The sequence below is a fragment of the Camelus ferus genome, chromosome 34 (assembly GCF_009834535.1).
Source record: "Camelus ferus isolate YT-003-E chromosome 34, BCGSAC_Cfer_1.0, whole genome shotgun sequence".
NCBI lineage: Eukaryota > Metazoa > Chordata > Mammalia > Artiodactyla > Camelidae > Camelus > Camelus ferus.
In genome coordinates this window covers 6,207,403-6,232,185 of record NC_045729.1, presented here as the reverse complement: position 1 = coordinate 6,232,185, position 24,783 = coordinate 6,207,403, and the positions used below count along the sequence as shown (strand labels likewise).

Genomic DNA, 24,783 nt, shown 5'->3' with positions numbered 1-24,783 from the left:
AAATTATTCATTTATTCAACATATACTTATTGAATGTCTCCACTTGCCAGGAGCTATGTTGGGCTCTAGATACAGAGCAGGGGACAAGGCAGATCAAGCTCCTTGCCCTCGTGCAGCTAACAGTCTAGTCATACAGACAAACGACAGGCCAAATACATGAATACGGAGACACAGTGTTAGTTAGGGAGATGCTGAGGAGAAAAAGGAAAGCCAGGGACGACAGAAAGTGTTTAGGGGAGGACTATAGGAAACTTCAGATAGAAGGGAAGAAAGGCCCAACCTAGAAGGTGCCATTTGAGTCAAGCAAGACCTGCAGGAAGTCCTGGGATGAGTCACCTGGTGTCCGTCGGTGTCCTGAGCAAGAGCCCTGCAGGCAGAGGGAGCCCCGCGGGGTGAAAGGCCCCACGAGGGGCGGTGCCCAGCGTGTCGGAGAAAGAGCAGTGGGCGGGGTGGGGTGGGGCGGGGCGGGGCGGGGCGAGGAGGCTGCAGCACAAGGACAAGTCAGCAAGGAGGGGGGAGGCGCTGCTCTACTCCTTGCAGGGCACAGTGAGGACTGCCCTGAGGAAAGACGCCACTGCAGGGTCCGGAGCAGACAACCTGACTCCGGTGCTTTGCACAGTCCAGGCTCACCCTGGCTGCCACAGGCAAACGGACGGAAGGAGAACAAAGTCAGGAGCCCAGTTAGGAGTCTTCGGCCACAAGCAGAAGTGATGGTGGCTTGGACCAGAGTGGAAAGTGGAGATGAGGAGAGGGGCTCCGATCCTGGAACTATCTTGAAGGTAGTGCTGACAGAATTTTGCCCAGGGGTTAGGCGGACTATAAGTGAAAGAGAAGAATCAATGATGATGAGAGATTTGGGGTCTGAGCAATGGGAAGGATGGATTTTCCTTTTACTGGGAAGGCTCCAAGGGGAGCAGGTGCGAGGAGCTCATGCACATGTGCCAAGGAGAACCGCCATTCGGATACGTGTGTATGGAGCTCAGGAAAGACGTTTACAATGTTAAAAAAAAAAAAAAAACTATATTCCCAAACCAAATTTTCCTAGCTCTTACCACTAAAAGGGGTTTGTTTTAAAAGTCTTTTTTAAATTAAAGTACTGTTGATTTACAATGTTGTGTCAGTTTCTGGTGTACAGCTAAGTGATTCATTTTATATATATATATATATATATTCTTTTCATTATATGTTATTACAAGATATTGAACATAGTTCCCTGTGCTATACAGTAGGACCTTATTGTTTATCTATTTTACATACAGTAGTTAATATTTGAAAATCCCAAACTCCTAATTTATCCCTCCCCCACTTCCCCCTTGGTAACCATGTTTGTTTTCTATGTCTATGTCTCTGTTTCTATTTGGTAAATAAATTCATTTGTGTCACTTTTTAGATTCCACATATAAGTGTTCTTTCTACGACTTACTTCACTTAGTATGATCATCTCTAGGTTCATCCATGTTGCAGCAAATGGCATTACTTCATTCTTTTTTTGTGGTTGCATAGTCCTTATTTGAAAGGTATGACAGAATTTGCAGTATCTTTAATAACGCTTTCAAAAAGTACAGAAATTTGCATATGGCCACTTGATTTTTAAATAGAGACAATTCCTTAAAGTTCCTCATACACTGATAAACCACAAGCAGCTAAATTCATACAGTCAACATATGTAACGAATGCTAAAGTAATAGCCTCAGGTTTGGTGGTCTGACTTGATGTATGACTAGAGTTTAGATGATCCAGAAGAACAAATATGAAACACCATCCTTGGATATATGACATCTCACTTTTTTTCAGGAATGACAAGGAAACTTACACACACGTGTTTCTGAGGGTCTGTTGATGAGACCTCATGAGTACATTTTAAAAGTTTCATGTTTTATCTTTAAGAAGCATGTAGAATTCAAAAAACAAATTAGAAAGATAAAAGGTTTTAAACTACTTACCAAATACTGACTTTCCCCCTAATTCATTAGGTAAAACTGACTTTGGGTACAGTACTTTACAATCAGTATCAGCATCACCACGACCACAGCTATTTGTTATTAAGACTTAACTGTGCGGTAGGCCTCGTGTATTAGTTTTACACTGCACCAGGCCCTGCATAATGTTTTACACTTACCAAATAATTTAATCCTAGCGTCAACCCTATGTTATTCATAAATATTTCTTATGCTAAAGCCAAATGTCTCCTGGAAGAAAAAACTATATAAATAGAGAAATTTCTTCTCCTTCAATGTGAAACCTAAAAGCAACAGCAAAGACTAAAACAAGGTTTGAATTGGAAAAAACTGATAAAGTCCTGCATACTTGTAACCTAATTAGGAAATGCCTACCTGAACCATAATCTCATACCAAGTGTCTTACACCAAAATCAACAGCCTACACCCGTACAATGCCATCCATTACAATGAACTCACAATAATCTGAGTTGCAAGTTAATAAAAATTAAAATAGTACTTGCAGAAATAAAGAACAAATAATCTAAAACTATTGGCCCTTGGTAAACAGTAAGATTCACTGTACAAAATACTGAGGGGAGAAAAATAAGGTAATTTCTGAAAAATCCAAGAAGACTTTCATCAAGTATTTATCAAATACAGTCTGGATGTCCAGAAATAAATCAAAATAAATAGAAAAATATACTTCCACAGCCTTGAACATTTCTTCCAAATTCTCCATCCATTTAAGATGGCAGGGCATATTGGTGGTGTGCTTGGATGTTGTCCACAGTTGTAGACGAGCATCTTCATTTCTGTATTTTGACACTGGACCATGTAAATGATTATATTGCTATATATTTAATGTAGTAGATATAGAGCATGGACCCAAGTAAAAGTACCAATCTTTGAAAACCACAACTTATCAAGTAACCTCTCTAAAGTCACCAGTCTAAGTAGCCTGCAACCCATGGGGTTGCTGAATACAGCCCCTCCATTATATGGTCCTTCTAGGGACCTTTCACTCTCTTTTCACGCCTTGTTCATCATCTTGTTCATCCCATCCCTGCAGATCCCGTCTCCACAAACAGAGTGAGATGTGGCACAAAGCCTGCCTTCTGGACAGGCACAGAGTCAGATGGGTTACGTGGGGGCTGCATCACTCCCCCTCTCACCCCAGAATGGGGTCCTGGTGGAACACACAGGGGAGAGAACACACACTTTTTCAACATGTTTCCTGTGTCATGAAAGCCAACTCTAATTTTCTTAGAAAGAATATTAAAGTGCCATCTTTTTTTTTACTGTCCTCTTAAACTAAGAAGGAAAGTCAGGCTAATATCCACAGTCAGTAAAATTAAGTAGGCAAATTTTATTTCTCTGAATCCTACGTCTTCTTTGATGACAGGCTTCTTTCTTTCTCTTCTGCGACTTCTCTCCAGACCGACTCTCTCCATAGACCTTCGCGTGACTTGTCATCCCTCAGGTCTCAGGTATCATCAAGAATAGCACTTTCGACCCTACTAATGACTCGACTCTACTTCCTTCGTTCAGTTTATCACTATCAGGAAGTACTGCACATTTATTTGCTTATTTCTATCTTCACCCCTAGAATCTGAACACTTTCAGAGCAAGGTTTTTTCTGTCTTGTTCACCATTATATATGCAGCCATCTATAATAATAACCAACACACTGTGAGCACTCAAAACAATTTTTTTTAATAAATTGAATGAGAACCCCCAAGAAACAAATCTAATCATATAAATTCTGATCTTGATGGAAACAGGGAGAAACACATAGGACTGAGGGCAGTTTTGTCAAGTCTTCCAGTCACACTGTGCTACAGGACCCCCGTGTGAGAGCACAGTCTTCATTCACTAACTCGATCAATCAACAGACCAACAGGTCCAGCCTGAATCCGCTGATATCAGGGAACCACAGCAGATGAGAGCCTTCAATCTCGAGTGTGGGCTATGAGTATTTTTTTCCCCTATCTCAGCCACCACTCTCCCAATTACAATAAATGAATAAAGTAGATTGAAGCTAAGGAAAAATAAAGCAAAATTAGAAGCTGGCAAAAAGCAAACCCACTGCCTGGGGCAGCCTGGGGCTGATGGATGATGACAGCTAGCAGACAAATCCTGTTCCCCATTCTAAATTCTGTCTCCTAAACAAATTAGCAAGCTCATCAATATTTGCACGGCATTTACCTTCTGCAGCAACAGCTGCTGCAAAATCATGACGCTGACTTTTGGGGTTGTGGTCTTGCCAATGGGATGCATTTACAGGGCAATAAAGGTCAGAGATAACAGAATGACAACCCGATATTATAGAAAACAGTGTTGGAAGGGCTTGGAGGATAAACAGCTTGAGGGTCACCTACTGAATCTACCACTCGCCCCTGCCCCTCCCCCAATGACTAGATGTCTGAATGATGGGATGTGAAAAGTTCCTTCCTGGGCTAGTAATTAACCATGTAAAACTTACAATAAAAGCACTACATGATTAAACAGCAACTTCTGAGATACATAAACTTATACCTGGATTATGTTTTAAAACATGATCGTCTTCACGAAAACTGATAACTCAGTATGGAGATCGTATTTCAAAATGGCAAAAATCTCCCATTCTTTAAAAAATTATGACACAGTACTGTCTTGTACTATAGCATAAAAGAAATTTTGTCCCTCATCTTCAAAAGAAGAAAGAAGAGATAAGACCAAATCCAACATTTGCAACAAATTCATCTTTCCCTAAAAGTTTAAAATGAAAATAGAAAAGGAGGAAAGGGTTTTATGATTAATTTACAGGCAATGGTTTACATGCACCTACATGAAGTTAAGAGTGGCAAAATATTCTTAAAATGTCCTGCACTGGGAAGACATACAACTATGAGTGGCTTAGTCAATGATATACAATAGTATTTCAGAACTGAGCCTCTGACCACCATTAATTAATTGGGAGAAGGGTGACTAAAAGAAAATGGAAGAGATAGTTGACTGCCTGAGTCTATCTCCTTCTCATTAAAACCCTGAAATTCTACAATATGGGTTTTATCACTTACAACAAGAGAAACTCTGCATCTCTCTCTGACGAATCACGCCCCTTCATACTAAGAGGCAACAAAGGGTAGAGACAGCCCAAGAGAAGGCAAGTCTACCCTCACATGAGAAAGAAAAAGAGGTCGTCGAGACCTTTACTGTAGCTGAGAGAAGCCAAGGCACAGGACAGAGACGTGCCGAGCACAGATCAGCTTCCCACTGGTCTTCAGCAAATGCTACTGATTTTACTAGCCTGTGCAGTGGCTGCCTCAAAGCCTAAGTTGTGCAGGAACCCCATTCCCATGGGTGTTGCCATTCCCAGCTGACATCTGTTGACTGTCCAGACCAAGCTGAAGAGCTGGCTACTACTGAGGACAGCTGTCAAGGTCCTTGTCATCTGGAGAAGCCTCCTCCTGTGCCCTGTCGCAGGGCAGGTGTGGTTATCTCCACCTCTCCTCTGCTCTCAGGCATTTGGTACGTCCCTTATTAAGGCACTCACCAAGTTGTGCGATTGATATTTGTACAAGGGTCAGATTCCCCGTCAGACTGTGTGAAAACATGTGTAACCCTTTTGGGGACACATCTACAGTAGCACCTGAGAGAGCTGGTCAGCGCTCATTAAGGGATGAGCCAAAAGGCATCACCTTGTTCACGTTTCCCTTAAGTTAAAAATGAAGATGAAAGCACAGTAGTTATGCATTATTTCAAACCACAAAAAACAGTATTTATATGGTTTCACAACCATGATATTCTTACAGGCTTTCTACAGAAGTCTAAAAGTCTTTTTCTACCCCTAAATTATGACAAACCTTTTCCCTAGATGGTGGGCTTCGAGAGGCCAGAGACAATTTTCTCTCCCCTAAAATAATGATTGATGACCTCACAGATTCTCGATAAATGCCTGCTGATTAATGAGCATTCTGCTAAGGCCAGCACGGTATGGATGACCCTCCCACTTTTCTTCCTGTCACTCATGATACCTTTCTTAAAAAAGAAACTTGTTTCAAATGATCATTCTCTTTCTTCTGCAGAGAATAAGAGCTTTATCTAAAATGTACCACCACAGGGGTGGGGACCGCAGGGATGCTCACTCAGGCACATCCTGGACGATGCGAACAGATAACACAGAACTGTATTTGAAAAAAAAAAAAAAAAGCTACCATTTTGTCAGCAGCCTCAGGTCTATGGAGCCCAGAAGCCACAAATCAATGCCTGGTACCAGCCTTCTATAAGGCTCAGTCAAGGAAAGTTTTAAGACAAATGAGAATACTAATGTTAAACTAAAGGAAGTAGAAATAACTGGCCCCCCCCCAAAATTCTTTCCCTCTTGCTCTCTGATCCTCTGTGTGACTTCAGGTGTAGGAGCAAGTTCTCTGTGCCTTACTTCCCTTATCTATGAAGCTGATGGAAAAACCACCAAACTCCACTGACTGTCAATAATTTTAATAAGGTTAAGTTAAATATGTCTACATTTTGTGACCCTTAAAATTCACAGAGGGTGGCTAGCATGATGAAACAATGCCACAGCATCCTCCTTGCGGAAATAAACCATCAATAATGCATATTCAGGATTTCTATCTCCCTCGTTACCCAGTCTGGGGTACTCGAAAGAAGGAACTTGTGTTATTTTGTGGACCCTGTCACACCCCTGCTTCTAATCTTCCAGAACCTTCAAGCTGAAAACTACTCTCAAACAGGGATTTCTTTGGCACTGCTATAGCACTGACATCAAGCCCTGAGTTCAAAGGTCACATCTTCCCTCCCACTCCCCTGCCATCTCTGCCTGCCCTGCCCTCACTGAGCGAGATGCCCTCTTTATCTCAAAGAAGTCAGGCTGCTATGAGAAGGAGTCTGGAGAGGGAGGTTATTGGTTGCAATGGTTTGAAAGATTCTAATAATTGCAGCAAGGGATCCATCCTTTCGTGTCACCTAAGTTGGAAAATGGGTCAGACATAATGCATTTGGTTAAGTATCTAAACTGAAAAGGTGCTATTTTATTTTAAATGGCATAGTCTTTACAAAGGCTAAGGTTACTGGTGCAATGCTCTCTCATTTTAAAACGTATCAGGGACATGCCCTCTGAGGGTCAGGCTTTCATTTGCGGATGTTAATTCTCAGCTGCCTGCTTCTCGTCCTTCATTGTACCCTGTGTCTTAGCTGGGCACGCTCCTGCTTCCCTGCTACATCCAGACGGTCCATGTAAATAGTGTTTATGTTAAGGAAGTCATGTTCAGTGTGACTGGAGCACACAGAAACTGATGTTGTTGTCACTTTAGATTAAGCTCTTATTTTAGTAAAGGAGGCAATTGGAGCAGGCAGCTGAGTGGCCGAATGAAATATTCAGCTCATTTCATTTAGAGCTGCCCGGTCTCCATTGTTCATGCTGGCAAGTCTGGTTAACCCTGTTGGTGCTGGCACACACTGCTTGCCCACGCATCCACGCTCAGGATTCCTCCAGCTAACGCTTTTTAAGTCATCCAACAATACACCCAGAAGCCATCAGGTGAACGACGGAGGAACAGTCACCCTAGACGCATCTTTGTGAAGACCTGCCTATTTGTGTCCCCTAAATGGATGCTTTCAGAAGGGGCTGTATGTTGTGTAGAGTATGCCTAAATCTCCAGGTACCACTGGAAGATGGTAGAGCACAGAGATGCTAAGCACACAAGGTTTTTGTCAGGGAGCTAAAATGATCAAATGTAAAATGTGTTTTCCAAAGGAAGATGTTGGGCTTAACTCCTTGAAACATTGTAAGTACTGCCCTGTTGTGACAAGGAGTTGTTGAAAACAGGTAGACACCATTGTCCCAAAACAAATGCACTGGCTACATAAATTCTTGTTTGAAACTTACTATTTGGAAGGACTTCTGTACAGAAAGCCGTAATAGTACTATGCTCCTTTCCTGAGAGTGCTAATTGTGTCCTGGCCAAAGGCTCTCCTACCATTACATTATAATCCAATGCAACCACAGAGTCTTTGGACTTCTGAGAGTCTCTCTCTCTCTCTTTCTCCCCCTCCTCATTCCTCCCTCCCCTCTCCTTCATTCCTTTTTTTTGACAAGTTAAACCAGAAAAGGTGATTGAGGGAAATGATAAAGTAAATATTATTTTCATACCTCAAATCCCTGCTTAAATAAAGCACTTTTAGCAGTTTTTCACCCCTAAGAAAATGCTTTGGAGAATGGATGATTTCATCACCTTAAGATCCTGAGAAGGTAGAAATGCTTCTTAGCTACAGCTTACAGATATTACCTAATGTCCACATAAAGTACCAGTCATCACTGAACAAAAATAACTAATTGTTATTACGGAGACGTGTTCAACTCCAAACACATAATAAGTGACAAATATATGCTGGGCTCTATGCTGGGTTAAAAGCAATCCTTACCTTCATGACATCTAAGTACTTAATAAATATTTATTCTGTAGATTCAGCTTTTGTGGGGGCCTAAAGCTTATGCAGTTTTAGATACAGAACACAAATTAAAATGTTTGATTTAACAAGAAAGTGAATATTGATTTACAGTGGAAAAATCCCAAGAAATTACTACTTTAAAGTGTTGAGAAGTGTCACAAACATCACAAAAGCTGGAAAAAAATTATATTCATATTAATTAGCTCCCTGACCACACCTCTCTAATGCTTTTTCCCTCCAGTCATTGGCTGCACACTCTTTGACTGCCTCTTTGTAAATGTATCACTTTCAAAATCCATTCTTCTATCTAGTATGTTTAATCAAATTGTGTTCTTAACTAGTCATAACTGGGATTCAGAAAACACGCAACTGCACAACACAGTGATCCTTGCTGCCTGTATTACTGCTATGAATTTGTGCCCTAAAAACACAGATATTTGAGAAATTCTACTTATGAAATAGTCATCAAAAAATAAAAATTACACAATGATTTAATAATAGTATGAAGTGCATTATTCATTAAATTCCTAACAGAAGAGAACTTCTATTGTGACTGGGCATTGATACAAACCATAGCCTCTGTTTATAACATTACACATCTAACAACAAGAAAGGTTTTCCACAGAGAAGTCTCTGTATATTTCAAACCTCATTTCTCCTCTCCCCCCGACCCACATCAGGGGTCAGTGCTGCAGGACCGACGTATCCATAGGACAATGTGGCCTCTGGCTCCTCACCTGAGTGTCACAAGGCTCCAGTAAATTGATAAAGCGGACTGTCACCAGTAACTTCACTATACTTGGAAGTCCATGCCAACAACATAACTATATCTCATTTAATTTAAAATCACTGTATCACCAGTTTGACTGCCCTTTGGTAGACCTCCCACACTACCACCAAAACAAAGCCACGGTCTCGCCAATGCCACCACAAAACAGAAAAGGAATGGACGGAGACGAAAGTGGAGGCACTGGTCAAAAACGACTGCAGTTAAAATAGTTTAGATCGCACATTTTACAAAACGTATGATTATCTGAACACACTGCCTACAGCTTTTCCCCAAACCTCGAAAGAACTCATAGAAGGAAGGGCCCTGAGGCTCATTTTTGCCTCTGGTGAAATAATTTACTTATTTTCTGTTTGAACAAATGTTTTTTGAATAACAAATATCAGATATTTGTCAATAATTGTGATTATAAATATCTATTAAAGGAATTTTATTTTAAGACACAGTGAGTCCAATTGGTAATTAACAATAATTGAAGAATGCAGTAAAAAATACAAAAGAATGCTGTTTTGGAGCAAATTATGTTTTTGGAATTATAAAATTGTTAGTACCAATTTTCTAAAAAAGCAAAGGCCTTCTGCATCTAAAGTATAAACAAAATGTGGAATTAAACAAAATTTTTTTAATTGTCACATATTTCAGCAGCTAAAAAACAAGATAATTGTTGAGAAGAGCACACTAAGACTGTGGAAATACACATTTGGAACCTTGCTTTCCAAAGAGCCTATGGAAGTAAATAAGAGAAGAAAGTAATACCAAACTTTAATTTTGATGGAATTTTTCTCCTGTGCTGACTCTCAGAAACATACAAATTGCAGTCTAGTAACACATTATCTCTAAAAATTATACATAGCTTATGCGTGTTGTATAAACACGTGTAGCACATTTCTCCACTAAACACAACATTCAATCAAAATATTCTATGTACTCATAATGTAAGAAAAGTTTTCTGTATTTTTTAAAATAAGGTTTTCTTTTTATATATATATATATTTTTTTCTCCTTAACAGAGGCACTAGTGATTGAACCCAGGACCTTGTGCACACCAAGCATGTGCTCTACCACTGAGCCATCCCCCCCAATAAGATAAGGTTTTCATATTGAGTTCACTTATTTGAATTATCTTTGAATATACATTAGAAAGATACTAATTCTTTGCACCCATATTGACTAAAAAGATAAAACATATACTTGCAGTCCAATGGTCAGTTCTTAAACCCAATCTTTATGAAAGTAGCTAAATTCACCCAAGTTTTAATAGACTTCTCAAACTGTTCATTAAGAGTTTAAAGGAAAAATTGGTCTTTGATTTAGGAATCAAATTCCAGTTGAAACTTTCGAGATAGATGTTCCAGTCTCTAAAGTGGGTGAAATAATCTGCTTCTTAGCTTTTTAAATTTTCATATCTTTTCCTTTTGTTTCTTTCCTTCTTTCTTCCTCCTTTACTTTCTTGGAACTGTTGCAACTGGGTGGCCTTGCCACAAAAATCCTTAAAGAATGAAATGTGAATTATAAAAAATATTTCAAGACATGAAGTTTCTGAGGGAGGATAGGGGAAGAATTAAGACTTTTTGGAAAGTTGCTGAGCAACAGCAAAGCTAAAACCAAAGCCTCAAAAGCTGGAAGAAGCAAGCATAGGGAAATATACAGGATCTTGTGGTGGCTCACAGTGAAAGAGAATGTGACAATGAATGTATATATGTTTATGTATAACTGAAAAATTGTGCTCTACACTGGAATTTGACACAACATTGTAAAATGACTACAACTCAATTAAAAAAAGTTAAAAAATTTTAGAAGAAACAGATGTTAATGAACAGAACCAATTACAGTCAACTCGAAGTCAACAACAGGGAACAGTCGAAGTCATTCAAATATGGATACCAACAGACCAACTTGGACCTGCCAAGTCTAGTTTCCTGTTTCACTTATCCACTCTCTTAATCTAAAGAGACAAAATGCTTCATTGTAACAGTGCTGATACCCCAGATACACCCCAAATTCCACTGGCTATGCAGAGTAAAATGGCCCATACCACACACATGTAACACACCACACACACACATGCGCACGCACATTTTGATGAGTATTTTGCAAGTTGTTGATGGTCATAATTTCCAATGAAGTATGCAACACAAATTAAACTTATTATCATACAAAATATTTTGACAAAGCCTAACAGAAAAAATGACATAAATGTCATTAGCTAAAACAGGGGTGTGGCCTGTGATCCAAATCCAGCTCACTCCCTATGAAATAAGAATGGTTTAATGGATGAACATTTATAATCAATCTGATGACAGAGAACACTAACACCGAACTACAATTAAGTGAAATGTCTTACCTCCCAAAAAAGAACTCAATTTTTCTCAATATGAGACTTCTGTTTTTCAAAATTTACTGTATTATTACTGTATTTTAAACTATGTCGATAAAAATTTTGTGGACAACTTTTCGCTCTCTTAAAAGTACTTACATAATATCCTCAATTTTGCCTCCTAGGCTGCAAAGCCTAAAATATTTGCTATCTGGTCCTTATCAGAAAGTTTGCTACCACCTAGTCTAAAACAATCTGATCTATAAAATTGTTTTAGCCTCACTTATTTCGAGCTCTTAGAATATAGGTATGTAAGCGTGCATTTAGAGTGTGTAGTACAACTACTTTCACAAAAGAATTATAATTACCTCCTAACACTTCCTAAATCACTACCAGGAAAAGACCACAATAACTCCTCCTGAAAAACAGATTCCTATGGAGGTAACATTTATCTCACAGTAAAATGAAAAGGAGGCGCTGATTTTACTTAATAGTAATTCCTCCCCCTTAATCTTCCACATCTTTTTCTACTTCAACTCTATAGCACTGTCTTGGTTTAAGAACCCACCGTTTCTCTTCTGGATTCCTGCACTTTTATCATCTTGGGACTAGATCTAAAAAGTGACGCCTAAGCTGATACAACTTGGGGGCCCTTTAAAGAAAAAGATAAAGTTGTGAATACAAAATGTGGGTCATCAGTGCCACCCAACATTAAGAGAAGCACAACAGGGGGGCAGTAATATAGAAAAAGCACTCATATATAACTGAAGTTAAAAACTCATACTTTTGGCAAATTTTATAAAAACATGACCACAAGAACACATTTTAGAGTCCCTACTGAAATATTCTTCGAGGCCCACGCAAGCCAAGCATTTTTTAATTTAAGCTTCATTTCCGCTTTTTTGTATATCTGACTCCCTATCAAACCTTTAGAGGTTTGAAGTTTCTAAGCCATCCGTGCAATCATATTACTGAAGATCAATTTTCCTAAAATGAAATTCTAATCATATTCCTTCCCCTATGTGAAAACCTTCATGCCAACAGGATAATTGGCACAAATCCTCCCATGATGTCACCTCCACCTACTTCTCCAACTTCATTTACCATGGCTCCAGACCTGCTGCATTATTTACAGTTCGGTATGATGTCATTTCAGTCATCCCATACCTTAGCAGGTGTTCTTTCCTCCAACTGAAATGTATTTTCTTCTCTTTTCTGGCTAACGGATTTCTTCTCATATTTCTGTCCCAACTTACCTGTTGAAGTCTTCCCAGACCTGACAATAGAGTTGACAGCAAGTTCTTTGGCCCCCTCTCCTCCAGAATTGTACTTATCACCCATTACACGGACTCTGTCTGTTTCCCCTGATAAATAAAAATCTCCTTCAAGGCAGAAACCTTGTCCTCACCATCTTCATTTCCCAAGTGCCTGCATTAAGTGCTCAGTAATCCTCAGAAGACAAATGAATGGAAAAGGCAGAGATGCAAATAAATCAAGAGGTTACTGTTACTGCTTTTGGTTATTGGTATTGTTAGCAATTTTTTACCCTTATTTAAAAATATTTTTGTTAGGTGGCTATTATTTGCTTTATAAGTGGGAAATCTAATTCATAATAAAACATTTCTTTGAGGCTTACTCCAATTTTCATTAGATCTGCTATCTAATTCTCTTAAAACTCTGCACACCTGTGCCAGGCTTATTTACATGGCCAACAGTCTACTTGAAATCATGTTTAGATTCCTGTACACAATTAGCTAAATAAATATCATTAGTGCAGCTTCATTAAAGTGTATTTTTCTTAAATATTTCTCAATACACATATTTCTCAGTAAGTGAGCATCTATTAGTTTTGGCAAGAAAAATCTTATAATGGACTTATTTCCATAGGTACATATTTCAAGCACTAACTGAAAGGAATAAAAAAAAATGTTTTGCCATCTGGAATAAAACAGTGATGGATACCATTAAGACTCAAATTACGTTCTTATGCATGAAGCCACATTTCAGAATCACTATTATAATTCCTATCTTCCACCAACGAAGCACTAAAGAATTGTTTTTATAAGGAAAATATCCAAAAGAATCTGATAATTCTCCTAAATATAATCCTCATTGAAGCTAAACATATTTTATCCTTCTTTTGTAAAGCTATCATTACCATTATCCAGTAAATGCCTGCAGGAACTTTACAGCAAACCCTTTATCCTTTTTCTTTTGCATGATTTAAATATGTCATTTTATTACACATTGTTTAAGTATGTTCTCCATGAAGCAGATCACACACACACACGGCATATTTAGATATGAATACAGGTCAAGAATATCAAAAATGCAAAGCACAGGTCATAGGATTAAGGTGACCAAAGTCACACTGATACCATTTTAAGTAGTTACAGAGCCTTCTGAATTCTGCACAATCTGTACCTGTAGTTCAGGTGTAAATTCATTTTCTGGCCTGTGGTACCATGGTGCTAGACTGAAACTCTCCACAAGCACGTTCCTGTTCCTCCTTTGTGTAGGTGCGCTATTCTGAGTCCACGTGATGGTACGACCTAGGTCTGAGTCTGAGCTCCTTTCCTGGATGGAGCCATGCCTCAGCCAGTCCAGGTCTGGCTGCTTAATAAAGGAAAGACAGCGCTCTCCCCGCCGCACAGGGCTGCCTGCAAGAGTCGCCTGAGATGAAGTGTAGTCACGGAACGCAGACAGAACGCAGCTTCAGAGTCACACTGTCGTGGTGCGGACTCTTCTCAACAGCATTTCAAGGTCTGCGTGACGATCAAATTATTGAGTCTCTTTGAACCCTGGTGTTATGGGTTGAATTGTGCCCACCCCCACTCCAAATTCACATGTTGAAGTCCTAACCCCCACCATCTCAGAATGTGACGTTTAACAATAGGGTCATTGCAGATAGAATTAGTTATGTTAAGATGAGGTCATTAGCGTGGGCCCTAGTCTGATATAACTGATGTTCTTATGTAAAAGGGAAACTTGAACACAGAGCAGCCACTCATAGAGGAAAGATGATGTGAAGAGAGAGGAAGATGCCGTCTACAAGCCAAGGAGAGGAGAGAACCAAACCTGCCAATGCCTCAATTTCGGCCTTCCATCTTCCAGACGCAAGACAATAAGTTCCTCTAAATGCAAATAAATTGTTTAAGCCACCCCAGCTGTTGTACTTGGTTACAGGGGGAGCCTTGGCAAACTAACACATCTGGTTCCCTCAAATGTCAAATCCTTAATATAAAGGCTGCAGTGCCATTATCTGGATTTAAAAAATCACATGGTACATACTCAAAAGAGGGCAGGCAATACTTTCTATCATATAGGATATAATATTTTATTTTATTTCCTTGAGTCTTGCTTCTTTCTCCATTCAGTCAGCCAAATTGCTATACTCCACACTTGGATTTTCACCAGGACAAGCTGGCAGAGGAGGGGAGCACGGGGGATAGAGGAGTGTCAATTATTGGGTTTTGAATTTCAAAAGCCTAAGACCCTCTGGGAAATCAGAATGATTCTCATGCACTGAAAACAGACTTAGAAGAGACCCTCCTGTTTATTTACTAAGCTGAGGGGAGATTTAGATACCTCGGTGGAAAATAAGGTAGTCAAGGCCATACAGACATTAGTGAATCTAGGAGCAAGTTGGGGGTGCGGTGGCTGAACCTTTACCCCTCCCCTGCATCACCCTAACTCTTCCTAGTGGCACTGGAGTGACCAGATATTAGATTGGAAGATTCAACTGAGGCACCTTTGTTGAACAGGCATGAAATTCCAAAGTAAAGAGCCAGACCAGAATCAAGATTTTTAAAAAAATTATAAGAACTGGTGGGATGGTTCTAAAACCCAACAAAAGAATGTAAAGGACCAAAGAACAAAAGTGAGGAGAAGCTTTATGAAGAGGTTCCTGTACTGAGCTGCTACCCTCTGTCAAGTCCCACCTCACCCCAAGCAAGAGGGGTGGAAGGGGCTAGTTCTGCTCTCTTATGTCTTTAGAGAGGCTTCAAAAGAATCATTTAGACAGCTTGGATGTGTCCCCTGGAGTTGGGAAAACTGAATGGACTGGCTTCTCCCTTAGAGATCTGGAAGACAAGAGGGTCAGGCCAGGAGCAGCTCTGGAATCTGAGAAGTACCCACACCCACTCCTGCCCTCAGAGGGTCATGAGATTCACATTTTCATGAAGCAGGTGTGAGCCACAGATGAGAGAGCCAGCCTGAAGCCCAAGAAGACCATCTGGAAATATTCCTGAGACACTGAATATGAGTTCACATGGAATGGACTGGCCGAAAACCAGGAGCTGAGTGGGGAGTGGACAGCTGAAGGAGAAGCCCTGTCTTAGTCAGGAGAGTTGAAGCCAGATGGGTCCAGCAGGGAAGCCACTAAAGTCCCCCCAAAGCGGCCAAGTGATTATCAGTTTTAAACACCTGCCAGGCCCGGAAAGTTGGAGCTGGCTTCACATAGTACCAGTTCAAGTAAAAAAATCCCTAAGCCGCTCATTTCCTCTTTTTTCCCATGTTTCAAACCTTCAGCATTTCGCCCTAGCAGCCAGCACACTGGCGAGGAGGTGACAGGTGGAGAGAGAAGACAGCACACCCTCTCCCACTGCAACAGCCCAATCCAAGAACAGGTCTCAGACAGGGCAGGAGAGACGATCTGATACATTAACTTTCAAGCTATGATGATGGTCTAAGATTGGACACACTGATTTCTGAATGCAGACTACATTTGTGATTTAAAGTGTGGAGAGAATTTTTTTTTTTTAATCTAAGAGTAATCCTATTAGGTAAAGAGCCTCCCTGAGACCTACGTTTTGTCCAGAGGGAGGGGAATACCCACCCCCCTTCTCCTATTCATTTTAAAGAAATAACAAGAAAAAAAGAGTAAACCATGTTTTGATTGACTTCCTCAGTTGTGCTTGTTCAAAATACTGTTAACAGAGAGAAATTCCAAATATGTTGTTGGAAGATAATGGTTGAGGGAAAGGGTCGTCTTTCTTAGACTGAGCTGGACCTTAGAGATGATGAAGTGGTATGTCCAGAGAGATGGACCAGATCAGTTTTGCAAAGGACCTCATGCAATAGCATGAGTCAGGAGCAACAGAACAAGGACCTCATGCTTCAGAGTGGCATCCAAGGAGCAAAGAGCTCTATGCCACCCCAGAGAGTTTCTTCTAGTTCAGCAGGAGCATATTTTTGCATGCCCAAGAAGTATCTGGAAGAAGCCAAGAGGAGAGCAGAAGCCCCTGGAAGGAAGATCAAGGTGTCCCTCAGCAATGGCTCACAAGCACTGACAAGGGATGGAAGGACACACGTGACTAAGGGAGAGATGACCACCCAGGAGCGGATACATCAGCCTCACCCTCATAACCTGACCAGGAGCTCAGATGGACCTCAGATTGCTTCCACATGGTTAAATGGAGGATTTAGATTTAGCTATAGAAGAATAAAACAACTTACACTTCTTGCACACTCAGTGTGTGGACACATACCTGCCACACGCCGGGAAGCTTGTCCAAGACGTCTGAGGATCCTCTTGAAGTGTGTCTTTACGCCGTGGACAGATGAAAAAGCCTAGAAGAGAATTAGAGCTAAGTCACTTAGAGGCAGAATCATGGTGCGAGGAGGTCGACTCTCAAATCTTAGCTGTTTGGGGAAGTATCAGTAGATTGTGGTAAACTTGAGCCTAACACAATACAGAACATCTCCTACTATGGAACCCTTAAATTCTGTCGAGACAGACACTGAGCCATCAGCAGACGGAAAGAAAACAGAATGAATCAGCTTGTTTGGTTTGTTTTTTAAAATCAAATGCACCAAATTTCAGAAGAACACACGGAAACAAGGAGGCATAGTAGGGAATTTAAGGTTCCTATCCTAAAACCTTGGAATTTTTAAAAGCATCAAGCCTGTTTCTAAAGAGAGAAGTAAAATAAATCCAAGTAAGAAAATAGACTGTGATGGGAGTGGGGCTACTTTAGAGAAACTAAGGAAAAACTTCTCTGATAAGGTGGCATTTGAGCAGAGACGAGGATAAAGTGAGCAAGCAGGAAAGGAGGAGGTTGAAAAGGATCAAGTCAAGACTTTTTAATGTAGAAGTCATTAGTGGGTTGCCTTTTTCTTTAATTAAATATTTTAGTTTGAGATCACTGTAGAATCACATACAGTTGTCAGAAACAAGACAGAAAATCCCCTATATCTTTTACCCCATTTCCCCCCATGGTGGCATCTTGCAAAGCCAAGATACAGAACATTTCCATCACCATGAGTCCCTCAGGATGCATTTTTATAGCCCTCCCACCCCACCTCCTCCTTAAACCCTGGAAACCACTAACATAAAATTTCTATAATTTTGTCATTTCAAGAATATTATATAAATGAAATTATATACTCAACACAATTCTCTGGAGCTTCATCTAAGTTGGTGTGTATATCAATAGCCGTTTATTTTTATTACTGAGCAGTGTTCTATGGTATAAATCATCTAACCACTCACCCACTGAAGGGCACTGCATTGTTTCTAGTTTGGGGTTATTATACGTAAAGCTGCTATGCCACTACAGAAAACAGTATGGGGTTTCCTTAAAAAAACTAGAATTAGAGTTCTCATGTGATCCAACAATCCCATTCCTGGCATTCCTGGGCATATATCCAGAGAAAACTCTAATTTGAAAAGATACATGCACCCCAATGTTCAGAGTAGCACTATTTACAAAAGTCAAGACATGGAAGCAATCTAAATGTCCATCAACAGATGAGTGGATAAAGAACATATGGTATATACACAATGGAATACTACTTAGCCATAAAAAAGAGTGAAATAATGCCATTTGCAGCAACATGGATGGACCTAGACATTATCATACTAAGTCAGAGAAAGACAAATACAACATGATATCACTTATATGTGGAATCTAACATATGATACAAATGAACTTATTTACAAAACAGAAACAGACCACAGACATAGAAAACAAACTTACGGTTACCAAAGGGGAAAGAGGGCAGAGAGGGATAAATTAGGAGTTTGGGATTAGCAGATACAAACTACTATATATAAAATAGATCAATGGTAAGGTTCTACTGTAAAGCACAGGAAACTATATTCAATAACTTGTCATAAACCAGGATGAAAAAGAATATGAAAAAGAATATAGACATACATATCACTTTCTGTACACCAGAAATGAGCATAACAATGTAAATCAAGTATACTTCAACAAAAGTTAATTTTTCTAAAAAGTAAAGCCGCTATAATCATTTGTATACATTGTGTGTGTGTGAACGTAAGTGTTCCTTTCTCTGAGATAAATGCCCAGGAGCACAACTGTTAGGGGTTTTATGGTAGCTGTATGTTAAGTCTTCTTTAAAGACCTGTCAGACTGTTTTGCAAAATGGTTGTACCATTTTACATCCCCATCAGCAATGCATGAGTGAGCCCATTTCTGCAGTCCATGCCAGCATTTGGTGTTGTCACCATTTCTTTTTCCTTTTTTTTTTTTTTTAGCCATTCTGCTTTTCTCTAATGATTAATGATGTCAAACATCTTTTCATGTGCTTATATATTATTTTATATATCCTCTCCCATGAAAATGTTTCTTCACATCTTTTGTCTGTTTTCTAGCTGGACTGTTTCATTTTTATTGTAGAGTTTTGAAAGACCATATTCTTAATACTAATCCTTAATAACAGTGAAAATATATAGTTTTCAAATGTTTTCTCCAGTCTGAAGTTTGTCTTTTCATCTTCCTAACAGAGACTTTCACAGAGCAAAAGTTTTTAATTTTGACAAAGTCCAATTTATCAATTTTTCCTTTTATGAATCATGCTTTTGGAATGAAATCTAAAAATGTGTTGCCTAGCCTTGGATCTTGAAGATTTTCCATTTTTTCATAAAAATTTTGTTGTAAAATTTTTAATTTAAGTTATTGAAATATTTTGAGTTAATTTTTGTATAAGTTGTAAAACTTAGGTCAAGGTTTTGTTTTTTTTTTTTTGGTTATGGATATCCAACTGCTTCAACATTTATTGAAAAGGTTGTTTCCTCTATTGAATTTATCTTGCACCTCTGCCAAGAAAATCAATCAGATATATTCATGTGGGACAATTTCTGGGTTCTCTGTTCCATTCCATTGTTATATGTGTGTATCCCTCTGCCAAGATCACATGGTCTGGATTACTGTACCTATATGATAAATCCTGAAATTGGTAGATTAATTCTTCCCACTTAATTCTTCTATTTAAAAATTCTTTTATATATATATATATTTGGGGGAGAGGTCATTATTTAAAAATTTGTATAGCTTTACTGATTCCTTTGCCTTTCCATAAAAATTTTAGAATAATCTAGTCTATATCTACAAAAAAAATCTTGCTGGAATTTTGATAGAAATTGTATTAAACTTGCATATCAGTTTGTAGAGAATTGATATGTTTGTTAGGGTGAGTCTTCCAATCCATAAACATGATGTATGTATTTATTTAGACTTTTCATCAGTACTACGTGGCTTTCAGCATACAAGTCCTATACACGTTTTGTTAGATTTATACATAAGTATTTAATTTTTTGAGCGATTGTAAATGGTATTGCATTTTTAATTTTAGTGTCCAAGTGTTCATTGCTTTTATATAGAAATACAAGTGATTTTTATATATTTATCTTATATCTTACTACTTTGCTATTAGTTTGGGGAGTTTTTTTAAAGTTCCTTGGGATTTTCTACATAAACAATCGTGTCACCTGCAAATAGGGACAATTTTATTTTTTCCATTCTAATCTCTATGCTTTTAATTTCCTTTTTTCTCCTCACTGGCTGGAGATTCTAGCATTATATTAAGTAAAGGTGGTGAGTGCAGACATTCTTGACCTTGTTCCTGATCTGAGGGGAAACAATTCAGTCTTTTATCATTAAGAGTAATGTTTAATGTTAGTTACAGAATTTATAGAGGTTTTTTTCAGATGCTTTATACCAAACTGAAGTTGTCTATTCTCAATTTTCTGAGTTTTTGTCATAAATGGGTGTTGAATTTTACCAAATACTTTTCTCCATGAATTGACAGGATCATGTGATGTTTCTTCTTAGCCTGTTAACATGTTGAATTGCACTGATAGTTTTACAAGTATTGAACCAACCACGTATGCCTAGAATAAACCCTACTTGGTAAAAGTATATACGTCTTTTTAGATATTGTTGAATTCCATTTGCTAATATTTTGTTAAAGATTGCTGTGTCTGTGTTTGTAAGGGATATTTGTCTCTAGTTTTCTTTTTTTTTTTTTTTTTTTTGAACTATCTTTGCTAGGTTTTGGTAATACCACTGGATAATCCCACTATTATAAAATGAATGGTTTTCCAGAAAAGATGGTGTAGAAATGTTACTTCTTTAAGTGTTCGTTAGAATTCTCTAGTGAAGCCATCTGGAACTGGATTTTTTTCTGAAATGTTAAAATTACTTATTCAATTTCCTTAACAGTTGCAGCTATTCAAATTATCTATTTAATATTGGGTGAGTTGTGGTAGTCTGTGTGATTTGAAGAATTGGTCCTTTTTAATCTAAGTTGTCAAATTTATGTGCGTAGAGATGTTTCCAGTAAACTCAAATTGCCCTTTTGATGTTGGCAGGTAGTTTCCTCCCTTCTGCTTGCTTTGGGTATATTCAGTTCTTCTTTTTCTAGATTCTTGAAGTGGGAGGTTTGATTATTGATTAGAGACTTTTCCTTTTCCCTAATGTATGCATTTAGTGCTATAAACATGCCTCTCAGCACTTCTATGTCTGTGACCCACACATTTTTTTTTTTAATTTTCATTCAGTTCAATGTATTTTTATGTTCCTTGAGACTTCCTCTGTGACCCACAGATTATTTATAATGTATGTTGCTGAATTTTCAAGTGTTCAGAGATTTACATGTTATTTTTATGGTACTGACTTCTAATTTGACTTCATGGTAGTCAAAGGATACATTCTTCATGATTTTAATTCTTTTAAATTTGCCAAAACTTGTTTTCTGATAGTAGACATGGTCCACCATGGTATATGTTCCATCATCACATGAAAAGAATGTGTGTTCTGTTGCTGTCAAGTGGAGTGTTCTGTGAATGTCAATTAGAGATTGTTGGTTACCGATACTGTAGGGTATTCTATATCCCTGTTGATTTCCTGTCCAGTTTTCTATCAACTGATGAGTTAGGGGTGTTGAGATCTTCAACTACATTTGTGAATTTGTCTATTCTTTTTTCAAATATGTCATTTTTTTGCAGTTCAGTAATTTGGTGTATATACATTTATGATTCTCATGTCTTTTTGACAGATCAATTCTTTTATCATCATATTATATCCCTCTCTGTCACTAGTAATTTACTTTGCTTCAAAGTCTACTCTATCTATTACTTATATAGAAACTCCTGCTTCATTTTTATTAATGTTAGAATGATATATTTTTATCCTTTCTTTACTTTCAACCTGCCAATATCATTATATTTGATGAGAATTTATAAAGAGACAGCATTACAGTTGGATGCCATTTTTAATAAACTCTCACATATCTTGTCTTTTATTTGCTGTATTAGACCATTTATATTTAATGTAATTATTGATATGTTAGGGCTGAAGCCTGCAATTTTATTTTCTGTTTTCTGTTTTTCTCTATTTTTCATTTCTCTGGTTTCTTTTTCCTGCCCTCCTTCAACATTTCTTAAAATTCAATTTTGCTTTATGTATAACATTTTTTAGTACCTCTTTATATAGCTTTTTACTGGTTAGGTATGACATCAAATATACATAATTTATCACAGTCTGATGGTGTCATCATATTACCAGTTTGAATGAAGGGTGTCATGAATCATGTTCTACTGAGTATTTCTGCAAAAATGTCAGATTTCATAAATCAAAATCTGAACATCACAATAAATGTAGCTATGTGAGATACTGTCCTGGTTTCCCCCACACAAAACTACATACACATTCATACCTCCACTAAAAATATAACCGGGATGTGAATTGGGATTAGTGAGGGAGCAAAAAATACTTGACACTGATTTGAAACACCAAGATTTCTGTCAGTTGACGTATACTTGTTTGGATAGATGATTTTAAAGACGTTGCCTAAGAGAATGTGTTTTCTAACACACTAAAGTAAATAGAAGTCTGAAAAGTTTCTGAAGTCTGGACAAAATTTTCCTTTTATTAATCAAGGATATGGGCCATCAACAATTCATAATCTGTTACAACTGTAAATAAGCTGAACAATTACCTAGACTATTGCTCACCTTTTATAGGAAATTCATTTCTGAGAGATGAAACAAACTTGCACAAGGTCATGAGTGAGTCAGTGAAAGAGATGAGCCTAGAACTGAGGTCTGATGACACTGAACTGCACAATGAGGAATAAAAATATTAAATTTTTATCTGAAGGGTATCAATACTCTGCTTGGGAATACAGTTATGCTTCATTTCCTTAAGGAAAGCAAAATAAGAATGTGGCAGATGGAACATCATCACTCATCTACATCGGAATTTAACCAGAATGCTGGGTTTTAAATGTAGCCACCTGCCAAAAGTAGCAACTGATAGCAAATAAATGGCCCAACCACAGATATTTCGTAGGCACTGTCTCACACGGTGTCCCGACATAAAGCTGCAAGAGTTAGCATGTCCTTTTCCATTGTGTATTGATGAGTTTTTTCCCATGTACCCAGGCTACCAAAGAGTGGCAGATCTGAAGGATGTTGACATATTTCTGACATTATGCAGTTTTCATTCCCTTTAGGTGTAAAAAACACTTGAATATGTACAAAAGGGACAATCCTCAATTCCCAAAATATTTTTTATACTCCCTGATTCATTTGGTGAGAGATCAAACTTCCAGTTTGTAGCTCTGAGTGGCAGATTTCCTATTTTAGTCATAAAATCTTCTATGATCCAAACTTTAAAAAAAATTCTTGCTCTACTTCTCCCATTTATATTCACAGTCAGATACTATAATTAAATAATACAGTTTCATTTACTTGGGCTCAAATCCATTAATTTTCTTTCTTATTTTTACTCGTCTCTTTTCTCTGAAACATATCCCATTATTATTATTATCCTTGAGCCCACAAATACACAGATCCGTGAATCTATAATAGGTCTTCCTATTTTTTTAGAATAGATTTCACTTTGATTAATTGTCTAAATTGCCTCCACTTGCTATATACATTTGAACAAATACCTGATCCTACTGAAAAAAAAACAATCATCCTTTAACAGCTGACCTCCTCGCCAAGTACAAGTATTAAGTTTACTTCAGGGAAAAACTTGGTGCACAAGCCACCTTGAGTTCCGTGGCCTGATGCCAGCAGAGGGTGAACGTGCTAATGGTCTGCACCAAAGTGAGAATTCAGATGCCCTTCCATTCAAGCCCAGTGGACTGGCCAAATGATAGAGCACCGTTCAGCATCATGTACAGAGAGAGCCATGTGCCTTCCTCTCAACCAATGGTGCCCACATGTGCTGAGGAGCAGGGCAAGAAGTGCACGTGCTAAACACTTCAACAGGGAAGTGTTTGCAATCAGAAACAAAACCTAAGCGATACAGCTGCCGCGGTGTCCAGCTCTTTAACCAGACAGAACTTCCACACACCTAGCCTTCTTTTTTTTTACGAGCAGAGAGGAAGCTTGCAGAATTTGTATTCACACGTCCAATGTTGTGCTCTCACCACATGCCTATGAAACTCCCTAGTCAACAGAGCTTTTACCCTTGCCTTTTTTCTCTTTTTCAGGATTTCTACTCCAAATCCCCAGCACACTTAGAGCAGTGATCTCAGAGGCATTTCTATCGCTGATGCAAATTATATTTCTTTATCTCCTGGAGATGGGGTGGGAAAGGGAAGGAAGTGTAAAAGCTCCAAAGTGGCAGCTAAAACCAAACCAGCTGAAGAAAGCTCATAACATTTTTCGCTAATTTGTTGTGTAAATGCCCCCTGCTAATTTAGAAAAGCCTTTGTGGTTTTTAACATGAAAAAGTTAAACAGGTAAACTCCTATGTTGAAATTCACGGACTGAAGGTGAAGTTAACCTTTTACCAGTGAAAAATCAGTGGATGAACAGACCAAACACCTTCAATATAGACTATGAACTGTTAATAGAAAGACAACCTATAAATACATTTTTCATTGCTAATAGGCCACATTTCTACATAAGAAGACTAGTTTCCTTTCCAGTCACAGCACCATCATGGACCAAATGTAAACTATAAAAGAACTAACATCTAGCTTGGATCAGACAGCATATAGTATTTTAATGCTTTTTACAACAC

At 38.4% G+C, this 24,783-nt stretch overlaps 1 protein-coding gene across 5 annotated transcripts in view; it reads right to left on the bottom strand.

The window, feature by feature from the left end:
* The window catches only part of SOX5 (SRY-box transcription factor 5), a 903,217-nt gene that overhangs the window by 752,519 nt on the left and 125,915 nt on the right, over window positions 1–24,783 (bottom strand). For 4 of the 5 annotated variants that reach the window (XM_032473061.1, XM_032473062.1, XM_032473065.1 and 1 more), the window contains exon 2: window positions 16,984–17,065. The gene's annotated coding sequence lies outside the window, so the exon portion shown is untranslated. Of the gene's footprint in view, window positions 1–16,951; window positions 17,066–24,783 lie in introns of all 5 variants that reach the window. The other variant, XM_032473064.1, reaches the window with a different exon arrangement.